The sequence below is a fragment of the Mercurialis annua genome, linkage group LG3, assembly GCF_937616625.2.
Source record: "Mercurialis annua linkage group LG3, ddMerAnnu1.2, whole genome shotgun sequence".
NCBI classification, from domain to species: domain Eukaryota; kingdom Viridiplantae; phylum Streptophyta; class Magnoliopsida; order Malpighiales; family Euphorbiaceae; genus Mercurialis; species Mercurialis annua.
Window position 1 is genome coordinate 38,594,562 of NC_065572.1, and position 21,031 is coordinate 38,615,592.

A 21,031-nucleotide genomic window follows, 5' to 3' on the forward strand; every position below is an offset into this window, starting at 1 on the left:
CTAAACGTTTCCCCATTTTTGTGATTTAAGCGAAACGTTATGAAACAAATCCAAACATTTCACCATTTTAGCGATTGAAGCCAAACATTTACAAACGTTACGAAATATATTCAAACGTTTCACCTTTTTTGCGATTGAAGCAAAACGTTCACAAACGTTACGAAACAAATCCAAACGTTTCACCTCTTTAGCTATTTAAGCCAAACGTTTACAAACGTTACGAAACAAATTCAAACGTTTCACCTTTTTAGCGATTTAAGCCAAACATTTACAAAGGTTACGAAACAAATCCAAATATTTCACCTTTTTAGCAATTTAAGCCAAACGTTTACAAAAGTTACGAAACAAATCTAAGCGTTTCACCTTTTTAGTAATATAAGCCAAACGTTTACAAACTATTCAAATCAAATCTAAGCGTTTCACCATTATAAGAATTTAAGCCAAACGTTTACAAACCTTACGAAACAAATCCAAGCGTTTCACCTTTTTAGCAATTTAAGCCAAACCTTTACAAACGTTAGGAGACAAATCCAAACGTTTCCCCTTTATAGCAATTTAAGCGAAACGTTTACAAACGTTACGAAATAAAACCAAAAGTTTAAAAAATTACGAAACAGATCCAAACGTTTCACATTTTTAGCGATTTAAGCCAAACCTTTACAAACGTTAAAAAACAAAAGCAAACGTTTAAAACGTTACGAAACAAATTCAAACGTTTCATATTTTTAGCGATTTAAGCCAAACCTTTTCAAACGTTATGAAAATAATCCAAATGTTTCCCCATTTTAGCGATTTAAGCCAAACGTTAATAAACGTTACGAAACAAAACCAAAGGTTTACAAACGTTACGAAACAAATCCAAACGTTCACAAACATTACGAAACAAATCAGAACGTTTCTTCATTTTAGCGATTTAAGCCAAATGTTTACAAACGTTACGAAACAAATCCAAATGTTTCACCTTTTTAGCCATTTAAGCCAAACGTTTAAAAAAATTTACAAACGTTGCGAAACAAATTCAAACGTTTACAAACATTACAGAATAAAAACAAACTTTTCACATTTTTAGCAATTTCAGCATAACGTTTATAAACGTTACGAAACAAATCCAAACGTTTCACCCTTTAAGCGATTGAAGCCAAAAGTTTATAAACGTTAAGAAAGAAATCAAAACGTTTCCCCATTTTAGCGATTTAAGCCAAACGTTGATAAACGTTACGAAACAAAACAAAACGTTTACGAATGTTACGAAAGAAATCCAAATGTTTACAAACGTTACGAAACAAATCCAAATGTTTCCCCATTTAAGCGATTTAAGCCAAAAGTTTACAACGTTACGAAACAAATCCAAACGGTTAACCTTTTTAGCGGTTTATGCCAAACGTTTACAAACATGATGAAACAAATCCAAAAGTTTCACCATTTTTGCGATTTAAGCCAAACGTTTACAAACACTACGAAACAAATCCAAACGTTTCCACTTTTTTGCGATTGAAGCCAAACGTTTACAAATATAATGAAACAAATCCAACTGTTTCACCTTTTTAACGTTTTAAGCCAAACATTTACAAACATTACGAAACAAATCCAAACGTTTCACCTTTTTAGCAATATAAGCCATACTTTACAAACGTTACGAAACAAATTCAAACATTTCACCGTTTTAGCGATTTAAGTCAAATGTTTACAAACGTTGCCAAACAAATCCAAACGTTTTCCCATTTTGCCGATTTAAGCCAAACGTTTACAAACGTGACGAAACAAATCCAAACGTTTCGACTTTTTTGGCGATTTAAGCCAAAATTTTACAAAAAACGATACGAGACAAACCAAACTTTTAAAACGATACGAAACAAAATCAAACGTTTCACATTTTTAGCAATTTAAGCCAAACGTTGACAAACGATACGAAACAAAGCCAAACGTTTACAAAAGTAACGAAACAAATCCAAGCGTTTCACCTTTTTAGCAATTTAAGCCAAACGTTTACAAACGTTACGAAACAAATCCAAGCGTTTCACCTTTTTAGCAATGTAAGCCAAACGTTTACAAACATTACGAAACAAATCCAAACGCTTCAACTTTTAAGCGATTTAAGCCAACGTTTACAAACGTTAAGAAACAAATCCAAACGTTTAACCTATTAAGCGATTTAAGCCAAACGTTTATCAACATTACGAAACAAATCCAAACATTTTAACCTTTTTAGCTATTTAAGCCAAACGTTTACAAACGTTGCGAAACAAATCCAAACGTTTACAAACATTATGAAAAAAAATCAAACTTTTCACATTTTTAGCAATTTAAGCCAAACGTTTATAAACGTTACGAAACAAATCCAAACGTTTCACCTATTTAGCGATTGAAGCCATGTTTACAAACATTAAGAAACAAATCCAAAACTTTCCCCATTTTAGCGATTAAGCCAAACGTTTACAAACATCACGAAACAAAACCAAACGTTTGCAAACCTTACGAAACAAATCAAAATGTTTACAAATGTTACGAAACAAATCCAAAAGTTTTCCCATTTAAGCGATTTAAGCCAAACGTTTACAAACGTTACGAAACAAATCCAAATGTTTCACCTTTTTAGCGATTTAAGGCAAACATTTACAAATGTTACAAAACAAATCCAAACGTTTTCCCATTTCGGCGATTGAAGCCAAACGTTTACAAACGTTACGAAACAAATCCAAGCGTTTCACCTTTTTAGCGATTTAAGCCAAAATTTTACAAATGATACGAAACAAAACCAAACATTTAAAACGTTACGAAACAAATCCAAACGTTTCATATTTTTAGCAATTTAACTCAAACGTTTGCAAATGATACGAAACAAAGCCAAACGTTTACAAATGTAACGAAACAAATCCAAGCGTTTCACCTTTTTATCCATTTAAGCCTAACGCTTACAAATGTTACGAAACAAGTCCAAGTGTTTCACCTTCTTAGCAGTTTAAGCCAAACGTTTACAAACATTACGAAACAAATCCAAGCGTTTCACATTTTTAGTGATTTAAGCCAAACGTTTACAAATATTACGAAACAAATCCAAACGTTTCACCTTTTTAGCAATTTAAGCCAAACGTTTACAAACGTTATAAAATAAATCCAAACGTTTCACCTTTTTAGCTATTTAAGCCAAACATTTAGAAACGTTGCGAAACAAATCCAAACGTTTACAAACATTACGGAACAAAAACAAACTTTTCACATTTTTAGCAAATTAAGCCAAACGTTTATAAACGTTACAAAACAAATCCAAACGTTTCACCTATTTAGCGATTGAAGCCAAACGTTAAGAAACAAATCCAAACCTTTCCCCATTTTAGTAATTTAAGCCAAACATTTAAAAATGTTACGTAACAAAACCAAACGTTTACAAACCTTACGAAACAAATCCAAATGTTTACAAATGTTAGGAAACAAATCCAAACATTTCCCCATTTAAGCGATTTAAGCCAAGCGTTTATAAACGGTACAAAACAAATCCAAACGTTTCACCTTTTTAGCGATTTCAGCCAAACGTTTACAAACGCTATGAAATAAATCCAAACGATTCCCCATTTTAGCGATTTAAGCTAAACACTTACAAACGTTACGAAACAAATCCAAACGTTTCCCCTTTTTTGCGATTGAAGCCAAACATTTATTAACATTACGAAACAAATCCAAATGTTTCAACTTTTTAGCGATTTAAGCCAAACATTTACAAACGTTACGAAACAAATCCAAGCGTTTCACTTTTTTTGCAATATAAGCCAAACATTTACAAACGTTACGAACAAATCCAAACGTTTAACCTTTTTAGCGATTTAAGTCAAACGTTTACAAATGTTACGAAACAAATCCAAATGTTTACCCATTTTAGTGATTTAAGCGAAACGTTTAAAACTTTACGAAATATATCCAAATGTTTCAACTTTTTAGTGATTTAAGCCAAACGTTTACAAACGTTAAAAAACAAATTCAAACGTTAAACCTTTTTAGCGATTTAAGCTAAACGTTTACAAACGTTACGAAGCAAATCCAAACGTTTTCCCATTTTAGCGATTTAAGCCAAATGTTTTGAAATTAAACCAAACGTTTCACCTCTTTAGCGATTTATGTCAAACGTTTACAAACGTTACGGAATAAAAACAAACATTTCACATTTTTATCAATTTAAGCCAGACGTTTACAAACGTTACGAAACAAATCCAAACGTTTCTCCCATTTTTGCGATTTAAGCCAAACGTTCACAAACATTACGAAGCAAATCCAAACGTTTCCCATTTTTGCGATATAAGCAAAATGTTTACAAACATTACGAAACAAATAAAACTATTTCACCTTTTTAGCGATATAAGCCAAACGTTTACAAACCTTACAAAATAAATGCAAGCGTTTCACCTTTTTAGCAATATAATCCAAACGTTTACAAACATTACGAAACAAATCCAAAACAATTTACCGTTTTAGCGATTTAAGTCAAACGTTTACAAATGTTACGAAACAAATCCAAATGTTTCCCCATTTTAGCAATTTAAGCCAAACATTTAAAATGTTACGAAACAAATCCAAATGTTTCACCTTTTTAGCGATTTAAGCCAAACGTTTACAAACGCTATGAAACAAATCCAAACGTTTTCCCATTTTAGCGATTTAAGCCAAACATTTTGATATTAAACCAAACGTTTCAACTTTTTAGTGATTTAAGTATAACGTTCACAAACGTTACGGAACAAAAAAAACGTTTCACCTTCTTAGCGATTTAAGCCGAACGTTTAAAACGTTACGAAATAAATCCAAGCGTTTCACCTTTTTAGCAATTTATGCCAAAAATCATTACGAAACAAATCCAAACGTTTTGCCTTTTTAGCGATTTAAGCCAAACGTTTACAAACATTACGAAACAAATCCAAACATCTTCCCACTTTGGCTATTCAAGCCAAACATTTACAAACGTTACGAAACAAAGCCAAGCATTTCACCTTTTTAGCAATTCAAGCCAAACTTTTACAAACGATACGAAACAAAACCAAACGTTTAAAATGTTACGAAATAAATCCAAATGTTTCATATTTTTAGCAATTTAAGCCAAACTTTTACAAACGTTACGAAACAAAGCCATACGTTTAAAAACCTTACGAAACAAATCCAAGCGTTTCACCTTTTTAGCAATTTAAGCCAAATGTTTACAAACGTTATGAATCAAATTTAAACGTTTTACCTATTAAGCGATCTAAGCCAAATGTTTACAAATATTACGAAACAAATCTAAACGTTTAAACACGTTAAAAAAATCCAAACGTTTAACCTTTTTAGCGATTTAAGCCAAACGTTTATTTACAAAAGTTATGAAACAAATCCAAACATTTGACCCTTTAAGCGATTTAAGCCAAACGTTTACAAACGTTACGAAACAAATCCAAACGATTCCCCTTTTTAGTGATTTAAGCCAAACGTTTACAAACGATACGAAACAAAATCAAACGCTTAAAACGTTACGAAACAAAACCAAACGTTTCACATTTTTAGCGATTTAAGCAAAACGTTTACAAACATTGCGAAACAAATACAAGTGTTTCCCATTTTTAATGATTTAAACCTAACGTTAACAAAAGTTACGAAACAAATCCAAGCGTTTCACCTTTTTAGAAATTTAAGCCAAACGTTTACCAACGTTACGAAACAAATCCAAACGTTTCACCTTTTTAGCGATTTAAGCCAAACGTTTACAAATGTTACGAAATAAAACAAAATGTTTAATCTTTTTAGCAATATAAGCCAAATCTTTAAAACGTTACGAAATGAATCCAAATGTTTACAAACATTACGGAACAAAAACATACATTTCATATTTTTAGCAATTTGAGCCAAACTTTTACAAACGTTACGAAACAAATCCAAACGTTTCACCTTTTCAGCGATTGAAGCCAAACATTTACAAACGTTACGAAACAAATCCAAACGTTTCCTCATTTTAGCGATTTAAGCCAAACGTTTCTAAACGTTACGAAACAAAACCAAACGTTTACAAATGTTACGAAAGAAATCCAAACGTTTACAAATGTTACGAAACAAATCCAAACGTTTCACCGTTTTAGCTATTAATGCCAAATGTTTACAAACGTTACGAAACAAATCCAAATGTTTCCCCTTTTTTGTGATTGAAGCCAAACGTTTTCAAACATTACGAAACAATTCCAATCGTTTCAACTTTTTGGCGATTTAAGCCAAACATTTACGAAAGTTACGAAACAAATCCAAGCGTTTCCCCATTTTAGCGAGTTAAGCCAAAGGTTTACAAACGTTACGAAACAAATCCAAACGTTACACCTTTTTAGCAATTTAAGCCAAACGTTTACAAACGTTACGAAACAAATCCAAATGTTTTCCCATTTTAGCGATTTAAGCCAAACATTTTAAAATTAAACCAAACGTTTCACCTTTTTAGCTATTTAAGTAAAATGTTTACAAACATTACGGAACAAAAACAAACGTTTCACCTTTTTAGCGATTTAAGCTAAACGTTTAAAACGTTACAAAACAAAACCAAGCACCTTTTTAGCAATTTAAGCCAAAAAAACATCACGAAACAAATCCAAACGTTTCACCTTTTTAGCGATTTAAGCCAAACGTTTACAAACGTTACCAAACAAATCCAAACATTTTCCCATTTTTCCGATTTAAGCCAAACGTTTACAAACGTTACGAAATAAATCCAAGCGTTTCGACTTTTTAGCGATTTAAGCCAAAATTTTACAAAAACGATACGAAACAAACCAAACGTTTAAATGTAATATCCCGTGTTTTTCCGTCATGGTTTCGTTGTTTTTCTGACTCGGTTCCAGATCGTTTAAGGTGGAATTAGCAAGTGTGACATTTACTTTGGGGTTTGATTTGTAGCTTGTATGTGTCACATGTTTTGTGTGGGTTTTCGATAGCAATTTGATTTGCATCCGGATTATAATCGATGATGTGTCCGTGTGCCTTTTGAATCTGACATGTTTTGATAAAACATCCATATCCCCAAATTTAACCGTTGATCGAGCTTATTTTTGGATATGCTGCGCAAGAGATAAAGTTGACCGTTGGATCAAAATTTGAGGCGCGTTGGAGGGCGCGATGGGCCATCGCGCCTCACAACGCGCCCCAGGCTGTTTGTGTGCGGCTGTGAAGGCGCGATGGGACGATCGCGCCTCCCATCGCGCCCTCACCTGTAACTTTGATTCGGAATCTATAAATAGACCCGTTATCTGATTTTAAACGCTCTTTTTCACTTTTTACAAACCCTAGCGGAACCCTAATCATGAAAACACTCCGAATTGGATCTCTTCTCTTCCATCTCTTCAATCGTGTGGCTTTGGTAAGTAAATTCTTACACTTTTCCTTTACGAAATCATAGCTCCGTCATTCGTATCGATTCCTTACTTGTTAATCATTGTTTTCCAGAACTTGGGTATTATAGATATCACCTCTAATCTGATCTCACTTGTTCTTCAATTTGTTTCATCATCTCACATCGGGTATGTACCATTTTTACGCCAAATCGTGTCTATCACTTTCTAGATTCGTTGATGTTGTTGTTATGGTTTTATCTACTGTCTTTAAGATGTTGAATCTGAATTGTATGTTAGGATACTCTAGTTTGTGTTGCGATTGAGTTATACCCTAGACTTACAATGTAAATTGTTAGGATTGAATGCTAGGTCTTTGGGTTGATCTTGTCATGATTAATTACTGTTTTGGGTGATGTTATATTGCTGGAAATCCATACTTAGGGCTGTTCTAAGATAATTAATTCAACTTGATGTTGTTTGGCCAATTTGATAGATTTAGGGTTGGTTTTTGGATTCATAATGCATGTATTCAACTTGTTTTGACTTGATTGTTGTTCAAGACATAAGTGGCTACCCATAAGTAATTCTAAGAATGTTTTAGATGTTTGTAACATATTGGCATTGTTTAAAGATCATTGTCTTGATTTCATGTTGTTAATATATAAGGTGGAATTATTATGCCATGTAAATTGTTGATTTGGCTTCTCTATTTTTATATATGAGTTGGTGCACTCATATGCATATTTAAAATATATTTAAGTGTTGTGACACGCTTGTGTCTACTTTGGGTGTTTTGGCCAAGTGTGGCTAGCTTTGGGTTTGTTGTAAATGTGCATCTTTGTTGTTAAGTTAGGTTGAGTTCCGTATTTTCAAATGAGCAATGTTTTGATTTAAAGGTTCCAGATTCATACTTTGGTTTACTTTGGTATCTTTGGTTCGGGATAGACTTGGATCGTCCGACATGTGAGATTAAGCTTGAAGGCTAATTCACTACTTTGGGATTTCATATGGTTTTCAAGTTATTTAAGCTTCCGGATTACGTTTTCAAAGGGGAACTCAATTATGCTTAACTTGTTGGTATACTTTGAAATTACTTTGGATATGGATTGTATATGTATGAATGATATGCTGTGGCATTTACTTTGGCTTGTACCTTGGTTGTTGTTTGAGATACTAGTCCTATGTGGTGTCTAGTATTCTTAGAGTTAGGGGTTGATGTGATTTTAACTTATACCTTGTTTTAGACTCGTCGACTGCTCGTGCTTTGGAGTCTACGCAGGGTTAGCTGTTTGCCAAGATTATCACGTGGATAAGCAAGCAGTGAGATTGTAGTGTTATTTACCGCTTTATTAAGTACCGCAAATTATCTTAGTATTACAACTATTTGCAAACTGTTTTAAGGATTATGGATCTGGATTGAAACGAGCTACTCGATAGGCTTGTATCGAGACTGCGTGCACCGGTAAGTACTTTGGGATTGGCTGACCAATGTCTGGCCTGCTTTGGGATTCGATGAGGATTTATTCCCATCTAATTTGGATTATACTTTGGGACATATATATAGATATATACTTTGGGATTTCATTTCAATACTGCATTCCATAATCAAGTATATAAGTATATTAGTATAAAACGTTTTGGTTTTAAGGGTTTTAAACTTAATAAATGTAAATAGCATTATGAACTTGTAGTATCCCGTATTTTTAAATTATTTTCGTTTTAAATTTTAATTTTAATTTTTTTTCATTTCCGTCAAATCTTATGTAATTTATTATTATTATTATATTTTATTTAATTTTATTTTAGTCGCTCGTTGATTCGATTGTGGTCCGATTCGTGTTTAGTGTGTATTATTAAATTAAAAACAAAATGTGCCATGCATGAAATGAAAACCCATGTATTGTTTTCTTCTTTAACGTGGCCCATTCTTGTATTGATGAAAGGCCCACACTTCCATGTTATATGAATAAGCTATATTGCAGCTTATGAAACTCAACAATTCCTTTCTCTTTTAAAAACGTAACCTCCTACGTTTCTTCTTTTCCTAACCTAAATTTCATTCTCTATTTCACAACCTCAGCCGCCATTCCTCACCTTAACATCTGAACTTCATCTTCAATCATCGTTCATCCCTCCATTCCAATCCGGTAAGTGTTCGTGCTTAGTTTCTTTCATTATACTTCATTTCAGTTTAGGCTTAGTAACGGCATCTCCGAATTGTTGATCGTTCTCATTCGTTTATATATCGAAATCAATTCCGTTTAATCTCAGAGATTCTAGACTCTCGTATCTACAACTCGCATCCTTGTTTTTGCCAGACGGTGTGCCGCCGATCTCGTTTCAATCGCCTCCGTTTCATCGCATTGGTACGCAAACTAAGTTCTGTTTCTTATTAAATTCAATTTTGCCAAATGTTTCCTTCCTTTTTGGCTTTGATGTTACTGTTTTAATTGTTACAAATCCTTTGGAATGATTAAACGGTAATAGTTTAAGTTTCCGTCTAGAGTTTTACCTCACCGTTTCTAATCCTTAAATCGATGTCAGTTGTTGCTTGTTGTGTTGAATCGTTGGTTCCGTTCTTGATTCGATGATATGAATTTGTTAGTTAAGTTGTTAAGAATCATGAGCTTGGTAATTGGTTGGCTTGTTTGTTATGTTTTGTTATGGTTTTGATACAACTACTTCATGATTTGGAAGTATAATGGGGGCGGGTGAGTTACAGATTCAAATTTTGAGAAGATGGTATAAAGGCCACTTTGATCACCATTGATTTTTGTTTGAAGCTAATAAGTCCCTCAAGTTACTTTTGTTTGATAACAACTTGAATACAGATTTGATTATAATTTTTAAGTCAAAAACAATAGCTATTGATAAATTTAGCTAATTTAATTACTCGGGTAATTTTATTTAAATAAGAATATCAAATTGGCATAAAATTGGTTAATTTACAAATTAGCCCCTGAACTTATTTTATAACTTACTTAAGTGGATTTTTGGTTAATAACTTTATGGTTGGTTTTAATTATAAACAAAAACAATTAATTTGATTTCGGATATCAATTTGGTTAAAGTACAGTTTAGTCCCTAGTTGGCTAAAGTACAGTTTAGTCCCTAGACTTTTATAACTTAAAATAATTAAGTTTTGGTTGTAACTTGGGTTACTTGAATTATAAAATATTAAATTCTATTTTAATATAGATAATTATTTATCAAGTATCTAAATTATAAACTCGGGTTTATAAATTTAATAAAGTTTTGGTTTGGGTTAGACTGTGGTCGCCCAACAAGTGGGAAGAAGCTTGATAGTTTTTAATAACTCGGCTGACTCACTAATATGGATTTTAACTCGGATTTATTTAATTATTTTATGTACCATTTTAAATATGTTTATAAGATTTGTACTTTATAACTTGGGTTATATTTGGAATGTATTTAATATAAGTGTTTATTAAATGTGACTTGGTTTTGCGTTGTGCTAGTCCTATTTGGTGTCTAGTACTCTTTAGAGTTAGGGTCTGATTTTAATTATGATTTTAATATTTTATTTAGACCCGTCGACTGTTCGTACTTCAGAGGCGAACCAGAGTTAGGTGGTTGTCAGGATCACTTGGATTTAGCAAGCAGTGAGTTTATATCTCTATTTACCTCTTTATTAAGCAAACGTATTATTTTGTATATATATATGTAGAAGCAGCTTTTGAACTGTTTTCGGCATTGTGGATTTGATTTGGAACGTGCTACTCGATGGGCATCATCGGGACTGCGTGCGCACCGGTAATGATTATGGTATTGAGGTAGGTTTGAGATATGTCTCGCCTTAGTGAGGGCATCGGTGGAAGATACGTCTCCTGGGCTCACTATTTATTAAGTGATAGTCGGGGATCGGTTATTGAGATACGTCTCACTGACACGACAATGGATTTAGAATTGTGGTTTAGGGTTTCATTGATAATCCATAATGAAAATGTTTTATTAAACGTTTTTAATGGTTTTCAACTTAATAAATGTAAATGGTTATATAAACTCTACTTAGTAAATCTGACCCCGTTGTTTTCCCAAATTTTCCAGGTTTATGATTTGAGCTTTGGTCGATCTCCGTTTCTTCATTCCCGGAGGTTTTTATTTTATTTTCAGAATAAGAGAGTCGAACTGTTTTAAACTCTTAGACCGCAGTAGTAGTATCAGATTATTTATGTTTTAGCCTTATACCATATTTTTAGACAGTTGTTTGTTTGTAATTACTTTATCGCTTTTGGCATGATTACAATGTTTATGATATTTATATTATATTCCCACATTGTTGGAGTTATAAGTTGAGATAGCATACTTTGAATATATGTTGCTTATTGTACTGTTAGACTAGGTTGAAGTCTCGGTTGCCCCCGAGCATGTGGTTTTCTACAGGTACATTGTTATAACTGTTTAAGTTGGTTATCCGCAAGGCTAGCTACGGGTTTTGGTGCAACCATACCCATACCCTAGCGCCGGTCACGATTCATGAAAATGGGTCGTGACAAAGTTGGTATCAGAGCCTGGTTTCAAACCAAGGCCTTTTAAATGTTAATTGTTTATTTGTTTGGCATGTTAAGTGGTTGATTTGCCCTAGGAACTACTGCGGAATTAGGATTCGAGTCTTGTCCTTGAAACGTCATCTTTTGTTTTCAAAAATTTCTGCCTACTCCTATAGGAATGTCGTGAGTCAGTCATGTGAATTTAATTGCTTATTGCTTATTATATGGTTGTTTTTACTTGGGTGAATAAATTATTTTGCTGTTGATTTCTCGGGAAATCTTAATTGGTGTTTGTTCTATTTCATGCTTGGGTATGAAATTTGATGTGTTATTTAAATTGTTCTTGTTTCATTCTTAGGAATGAATACTCGTACTCGTGCTGCGGCTCAGCAAAATGCTGAGGCTGACGACGCGATCTCTATGGAGGTGGATCAGAATGAACCAGAGGTTCATGCTGGTAGAGGACTAGCAGGCAGAGGTCGAGCTGGTCGGGGTCGAGCTGGTCGAGGTCGAGGTGGCCGAGGTCAAGCTGGCCGAGGTCAAGCTGGCAGAGGTAGAGGCAGAGGCGTTGGACGCGGTGCTGCAGGAGGTGCTCAAGCACCAGGTGGGGCACAACCTGAGTTGGAGGACTTTGACTTCAACACATTTTTGGCTGGAGTTGCTGCTTTACAACTCAACCAAGTTCAGCTGCAGGCGGGACAAGTCGCCATGCAGGATCAGTATGTAGTGTTGGGTCAGATTGTTCAGCAGCAGCAACCACAAGCTGGTGGTGTCGGAATCACTGACAGAGATTTGGTTTTGGCTTACATGAGGCTGAAACCAACAGAGTTTGACGGTTCTGGAGACGCACTGGACTTTCTCGAGGAGGTTGAGCAGAATGCTCGGCGACTACAGGCTACTGAGCGTCAGACCGTCGTTCTAGTCGAGATGTCAATGAAGGGTTCAGCTGGGGACTGGTTTCGTAGCTCTATTCATGCTGACATGGCTACCATCTCCTGGGCTCAGTTTGTGGCGAGATTCAGAGCCTTCTTCTTGCCGTTTTCAGTGACAGAGGGTCACAGAGACAGGTTGCTTTCACTCATTAGGGATGATAGGTCAGTATCCGAGTACACGACAGAGTTCGTGAGGTTGGGTCGGTTCGCGCCGGACTTGCAGACAGATCAGGAAAGGGTGAACAACAGATACGTAAAAGGTTTAGGGCGTGATTTTGTGAGTTTGCCGACCGAGACACGCAGAGATTTTACAGACGTAGTAGACAGTGCTCGGCGTATGGAGAGCTCGTTATTGCAGTTTGGGGATATTTCTGGTCCTTCTCAGTCCAAGAAGTCTTCTGGCCCTGGACAGCAGAGTGGTGGTAGTAGCTACCAATCGGCACCTTCTCAGTACAAGAACAAGAAGAGGGGTGTCAAGAAGAGTTATCAGCCGTACACCTACAGTTCATGCAACAGCGGTAGCAGCCGTAGTTTTGGGCGCGGTAACAGCGGAGGTGCTAGTTTTTCTTTCTGCCAGAACTGCAGACGTCGACATCCGGGCGAGTGTCGTTTAGCACCAGGAGGCTGTTTTACTTGTGGCCATCCGGGTCACTTTGCTAGAGAGTGTCAGGAATCTGGGCAGCAAATGTCGGCAGCTAGTGTCGCTCAGCCATCTTATCAGAGTCAGAGACCAGCGTTCTCTACACCAGCAGGGTTTTCTCAACCTGCTGCTTCTTTTGGTGGCCAGCGGGGCCGAGGTTCTAGAGGGCGTGGTTTTGGACGCCGTGGCAACGGCGGTAGAGTTTCTAGCAGCTATGGTACCGAACAGAGTTCACAGCAGCAGAGTCAGGGTCAGGCCAGAGTTTTCGCCTTGACTCCTAAGGATGCTCATGCATCTAACGCAGTGGTGCAAGGTACTCTTCAGATTTCTTTCATAGATGCTCTTGTTTTATTTGATGCGGGTGCAACCCATTCTTTTGTGTCTACGTGTTTTGCTGCTAAGTTGGTTGTAACACCAACAAATCTGTGTGAACCTTTATCTGTTTGTACTCCCTTGTCTGACTGTGTGGTGGTGGACGTTTTGTATCCATCGTGTTCCGTGGTTATCCATGGAAGAGACTTACGTGCTGATTTAGTTGTTTTGGATGTACTTTCTTTTGACGTGATTTTGGGGATGGATTGGCTGGCACGCCATTATGCTTCGATCGACTGTCGAGGGAAGTCGGTTGAGTTTCGGATTCCAGGCGATCTACCCTTTTATTTTCAAGGGGAAAAGGCGGAGACACTGAAGAATCTGATTTCTGCGATCAAGGCAAAGCGGATGATGAGTAAGGGTTGTCAAGCTTTCTTAGCTGTGGTTCGAGACATGGATGCTGAGGTGGGCAGTATAAACACTGTCCCTATAGTGAATGAGTTCACTGACGTTTTTCCAGAGGAGTTTCCTGGATTACCACCTGATCGGGATATCGAGTTCTGCATTGACGTTGTTCCTGGAACTGGTCCTATTTCGATACCGCCGTATCGGATGGCTCCTGCTGAGCTGAAGGAGTTAAAGGAGCAGTTACAAGAACTTCTGGACAGTGGCTTCATCAGACCGAGTACTTCTCCGTGGGGTGCTCCAGTTCTGTTTGTTAAGAAGAAGGATGGTTCCTTTCGGCTTTGTATCGACTACAGGCAGTTGAATAAGGCTACCATCAAGAACAGATATCCTCTTCCTCGCATCGACGACTTGTTTGATCAGTTGCAGGGTGCGAGGTGCTTTTCCAAGATTGACTTGAGATCCGGGTATCATCAACTTCGGATTCGGGATGTCGATGTTCCTAAGACTGCTTTCAGAACGCGTTATGGGCATTTCGAGTTTCTGGTCATGTCGTTTGGGTTGACTAACGCACCAGCAGCGTTTATGGACATGATGAATCGGGTTTTTAAGCCGTTTTTAGATCAGTTTGTTATCGTCTTCATTGATGATATCCTGATTTATTCTCGGAGTGAGGAGGAGCATGCTTATCACTTGAGGACTATATTACAGACCTTGCGAGAGCATCAGTTGTATGCTAAGTTCTCAAAGTGCGAGTTTTGGCTGGAACAGGTTACCTTCTTAGGACACGTGGTGTCGAAGGATGGGATCAAGGTTGATCCGAAGAAGATTGAGGCGGTCATGGATTGGCAGAGGCCGAGGTCAGTTACCGAGATCAGGAGTTTTCTTGGGTTAGCTGGCTACTACCGTCGGTTCGTGCAGGATTTCTCTCGAATGTCTGCACCTTTGACTAAGATGACACAGAAGGGTGTTAAGTTTGAGTGGACCGACAAGTGTGAGGCAAGTTTCGAGAAGCTGAAAGAGATTCTAACTACAGCTCCTGTTTTGGCGTTGCCTTCTGGCATTGAGGGTTTTACTGTGTACTGCGATGCTTCTCGGATTGGCTTAGGTTGCGTGTTGATGCAACATGGACAGGTGATCACCTATGCTTCTCGTCAGCTAAAGAAGCATGAGGTGAATTACCCTACTCATGACTTGGAATTAGCTGCTGTGGTTTTTGCTCTGAAGATCTGGAGGCACTACTTGTACGGTGCGACTTGCGAGATCTTCACTGATCACAAGAGTCTGAGGTACATCTTTGATCAGCGTGAGTTGAATCTGAGACAGAGGAGGTGGCTAGAGTTGCTGAAAGACTACGACTATACTATTCAGTACCATCCTGGAAAGGCTAATGTGGTAGCCGATGCGTTGAGTCGCAAGTCTTCGGGCAGTTTGGCTCATATTTCTGAGGTTGGACGTAGACCCATGGTTAGGGAGTGTCATGGTTTGATAGCTTCGGGCTACGGTTTTCAGGTTTCTTAGAATGGTGGTCTGTTGGCACAACTGCAGGTGCAGCCGGTTTTGATTGATAGGATTAAAGCTTTACAAGCTGAGGATCCACAATTGAAACGGATTATGGATGAGATCCATCTAGATGGGAATCCCGAGTTTGTTTTTGTCGATGGAGTTCTCAGGTTTGGTGCTAGACTGTGCGTTCCGGATTCAGATGGTTTGAGAGACCAGATTCTGGAGGAAGCGCATAGGTCAGCTTACAGTATTCATCCGGGATCTACCAAGATCTACCATGACCTCAAGGGTACGTATTGGTGGAGCGGAATGAAGAAAGACGTTGCAGAGTACGTTTTCAAGTGTCTGACTTGCCAGCAGGTGAAGCTGGAACATCAGAGACCTTTTGGCTATCTGCATCCACTACCTATTCCAGAGTGGAAGTGGGAGCAGATTTCCATGGACTTTGTTGTTGGTTTACCACGTACTCGACAAGGGTACGATTCCATCTGGGTGATAGTTGACCGTATGACCAAGTCAGCTCATTTACTTCCGATCAAGGTTTCGTATCCTGCTTCGAAGTTGGCTCAGTTGTACATCGACAGGATTGTCAGTTTGCATGGTGTACCGGTTTCGATTGTTTCTGACAGAGTGTCGGTCTTCACTTCGAGGTTCTGGAAAGCGTTACAGGAGTCCTTGGGTTCTCGATTGGACTTCAGTACAGCTTTTCATCCTCAGACTGACGGTCAGTCTGAGAGGACTATTCAGACGTTGGAGGATATGCTCAGGATGTGCATTCTTGATTTTCAGGGTAGCTGGGATACTCATTTGCCGTTGATTGAGTTTTCCTACAACAATAGTTACCATGCGAGCATTGAGATGGCACCTTATGAGGCTCTGTACGGACGCAAGTGTCGATCTCCTATCTGCTGGGAAGAGGTCGGCGAGCGGAAGTTGTCTGGTACTGAGATTATTCAGATTATCTCAGAGAAGGTACCGTTGATAAAACGGAGGTTGGAGACAGCTTTTAGTCGGCATAAAAGTTATGCTGATCCGAAGAGGAAAGACATCGAGTTTCAGGTGGGAGACTTTGTGTTTCTTGGGGTTTCGCCTATGAAAGGCGTGGTTCGTTTTGGTGTCAAGGGAAAGTTGGCACCGAGGTACATTGGTCCCTATGAGATTTCAGAGAGGATTGGAGCTGTGGCTTATCGTCTGGTTCTGCCGCTAGACATGTCGTTTGTGCATCCTGTTTTTCATGTTTCTATGCTGAGGAAGTGCATCTCAGATCCTTCACATGTGATTGTGCCCCAGAGCGTTGAGATTGACCAGGAGCTATCCTATGAGGAACAGCCAGTGGAGATTGTCGATACGCAAGTGCGTAGGTTACGGAACAAGGAGATTCCGATGGTCAAAGTTCTGTGGCGGAATCATTCTGTTGAGGAGTGCACTTGGGAGACGGAGTCCGATATGCGGAAACGTTATCCTTTCCTCTTTCCTTGAGGTACGTGTATCGTTGCTTATGTGTTCTAATTGATTGTTTCTGTGCGTGTTGTGCCGTTAAGTTTTGATATTTGCATTTTAAATTCGAGGGCGAATTTCTAATAAGTTGGGGAGAATGTAATATCCCGTATTTTTGAATTATTTTCGTTTTGAATTTTAATTTTAATTTTTTTTCATTTCCATCAAATCTTAAGTAATTTATTATTATTATTATTATATTTTATTTTATTTTATTTTAGTCGCTCGTTGATTCGATTGTGGTCCGATTAAAAAAAATGTGCCATGCATGAAATGAATACCCATGCATTGTTTTCTTCTTTAACGTGGCCCATTCTTGTATTGATGAAAGGCCCACACTTCCATGTTATATGAATAAGCTATATTGCAGCTTATGAAACTCAACAATTCCTTTCTCTTTTAAAAACGTAACCTGCTACGTTTCTTCTTTTCCTAACCTAAATTTCATTCTCTATTTCACAAACTCAGCCGCCATTCCTCACCTTAACATCTGAAATTCATCTTCAATCATCGTTCATCCCTCCATTCCAATCCGGTAAGTGTTCGTGCTTAGTTTCTTTCATTATACTTCATTTCAGTTTAGGCTTAGTAACGGCATCTCCGAATTGTTGATCGTTCTCATTCGTTAATAGATCGAAATCAATTCCGTTTAATCTCAGAGATTCTAGACTCTCGTATCTACAACTCGCACCCTTGTTTTCGCCAAACGGTGTGCCGCCGATCTCGTTTCAATCGCCGCCGTTTCATCGCATTGGTACGCAAACTAAGTTCTGTTTCTTATTAAATTCAATTCTGCCGAATGTTTCCTTCCTTTTTGGCTTTAATGTTATTGTTTTAATTGTTACAAATCCTTTGGAATGATTAAACGATAATAGTTTAAGTTTCCGTCTAGAGTTTTACCTCACCGTTTCTAATCCTTAAATAGATGTCAGTTGTTGCTTGTTGGGTTGAATCGTTGGTTCCGTTCTTGATTCGATGATATGAATTTGTTAGTTAAGTTGTTAAGAATCATGAGCTTGGTAATTGGTTGGCTTGTTTGTTATGTTTTGTTATGGTTTTGATACAACTACTTCATGATTTGGAAGTATAATGGGGGCGGGTGAGTTACAGATTCAAATTTGGAGAAGATGGTATAAAGGCAACTTTGATCACCATTGATTTTTGTTTGAAGCTAATAAGTCCCTCAAATTACTTTTGTTTGATAACAACTTGAATACAGATTTGATTATAATTTTTAAGTCAAAAACGATAGCTATTGATAAATTTAGCTAATATAATTACTCGGGTAATTTTATTTAAATAAGAATATCAAATTGGCATAAAATTGGCTAATTTACAAATTAGCCCCTGAACTTATTTTATAACTTAATTAAGTGGATTTTTGGTTAATAACTTTATGGTTGGTTTTAATTATAAACAAAAGCAATTAATTTGATTTCGGATATCAATTTGGTTAAAGTACAGTTTAGTCCCTAGTTGGCTAAAGTACAGTTTAGTCCCTAGACTTTTATAACTTAAAATAATTAAGTTTTCGTTGTAACTTGGGTTACTTGAATTATAAAATACTAAATTCTATTTTAATATAGATAATTATTTATCAAGTATCTATATTATAAACTCGGGTTTATAAATTTAATAAAGTTTTGGTTTGGGTTAGACTGTGGTCGCCCAACAAGTGGGAAGAAACTTGGTAGTTTTTAATAACTCGGCTGACTCACTAATATGGATTTTAACTCGGATTTATTTAATTATTTTATGTACCATTTTAAATATGTTTATATGATTTGTACTTTATAACTTGGGTTATATTTGGAATGCATTTAATATAAGTGTTTATTAAATGTGACTTGGTTTTGCGTTGTGCTAGTCCTATGTGGTGTCTAGTACTCTTTAGAGTTAGGGTCTGATTTTAATTATGATTTTAATATTTTATTTAGACCCGTCGACTGTTCGTACTTCAGAGGCGAACCAGAGTTAGGTGCTTGTCAGGATCACGTGGATATAGCAAGCAGTGAGTTTATATCTCTATTTACCTCTTTATTAAGCAAACGTATTATTTTGTACATATATAGATATGTATAAGCAGCTTTTGAACTGTTTTCGGCATTGTGGATTTGATTTGGAACGTGCTACTCGATGGGCATCATCGGGACTGCGTGCGCACCGGTAATGATTATGGTATTGAGGTAGGTTTGAGATACGTCTCACCTTAGTGAGGGCACCGGTGGAAGATACGTCTCCTGGGCTCACTATTTATTAAGTGATAGTCGGGGATCGGTTATTGAGATCCGTCTCACCGACACGACAATGGAAGATACGTCTCCTGGGCTCACTACTTAGTAAATCTGACCACGTTGTTTTCCCAAATTTTCCAGGTTTATGATTTGAGCTTTGGTTGATCTCCGAATCTTCATTCCCGGAGGTTTTTATTTTATTTTCAGAATAAGAGAGTCGAACTGTTTTAAACTCTTAGACCGCAGTAGTAGTATCAGATTATTTATGTTTTAGCCTTATACCATATTTTTAGACAGTTGTTTGTTTGTAATTACTTTATCACTTTTGGCATGATTATAATGTTTATGATATTTATATTATATTCACACATTGTTGGAGTTATAAGTTGAGATAGCATACTTTGAATATATGTTGCTTATTGTACTGTTAGACTAGGTTGAAGTCTCGGTTGCCCCCGAGCATGTGGTTTTCTACAGGTACATTGTTATAACTGTTTAAGTTGGTTATCCGCAAGGCTAGCTACGGGTTTTGGTGCAACCATACCCATACCCTAGCGCCGGTCACGATTCATGAAAATGGGTCGTGACAGAACTCATCTCAGTATATCTGACCGCGTTATTTTCCCAATTTTTCCAGGCTAATGATTTGAGAGAGTTGGTCGATCTCCGATTTTCTTGATTCCTTCGGAGGTTCTTTTGTTTAATAAGCCAGTCAACTGTTTTATACTCTTAAACCGCAGTAGGATTAGTCGGTCATTTATGATTATCTTATACTTTCGTTTATCGGAGTGGTCCGACTATTTATTATCGCTGTTGGCATGTTATACATTGGATTTGATTTATATAAGGCATTCTTTGAGTCTCGGATTCTAGCCGAGCAGTTCAGATATTTAAGTTATTATTTAAGTATTATATAAACTGCTAGACTTAGGTTGGAGTCTCGGTTGCCCCCGAGCAGTGGTTTTCTTGCAGGTTTAATTGTATTTAAGGTTATCCGCGAGGCTTGCTATGGGTTTTGGTACGACCATACCCATACCCTAGCGCCGGTCGCGATTTGTGAAATTGGGTCGTGACATAAAACATTACGAAACAAAACCAAACGTTTCACATTTTTAGCAATTTAAGCCAAACGTTGACAAACAATATGAAACAAAGCCAAACGTTTACAAAAGTTACGAAACAAATCCAAGCGTTTCACCTTTTTAGCAATTTAAGCCAAACGTTTACAAACGTTACGAAAAAAATCCAAGCGTTTCACCTTTTTAGCAATGTAAGCCAAACGTTTACAAACATTACGAAACAAATCCAAACGTTTCAATTTTTAAGCGATTTAAGCCAAACATTTACAAACGTTACGAAACAAATCCAAACGTTTCACCTTTTTAGCGATTTAAGCCAAACGTTTACAAACATTACAAAACAAATCCAAACGTTTCACCTTTTTATCGATTTAAGCCAAACGTTTGTTTACAAACATTACAATACAAACCAAACGTTTCACCTTTTAAGCGATTTAAACCAAACGTTTAGAAACGTTACCAAACAAATCCAAACGTTTCCCTTTTTTAGCGATTTAAGCCAAACGTTTAAAAATATTACGAAACAAAACCAAACGTTTATAACGTTATGAAACAAATCCAAAAGTTTCATATTTTTAGAGATTTAA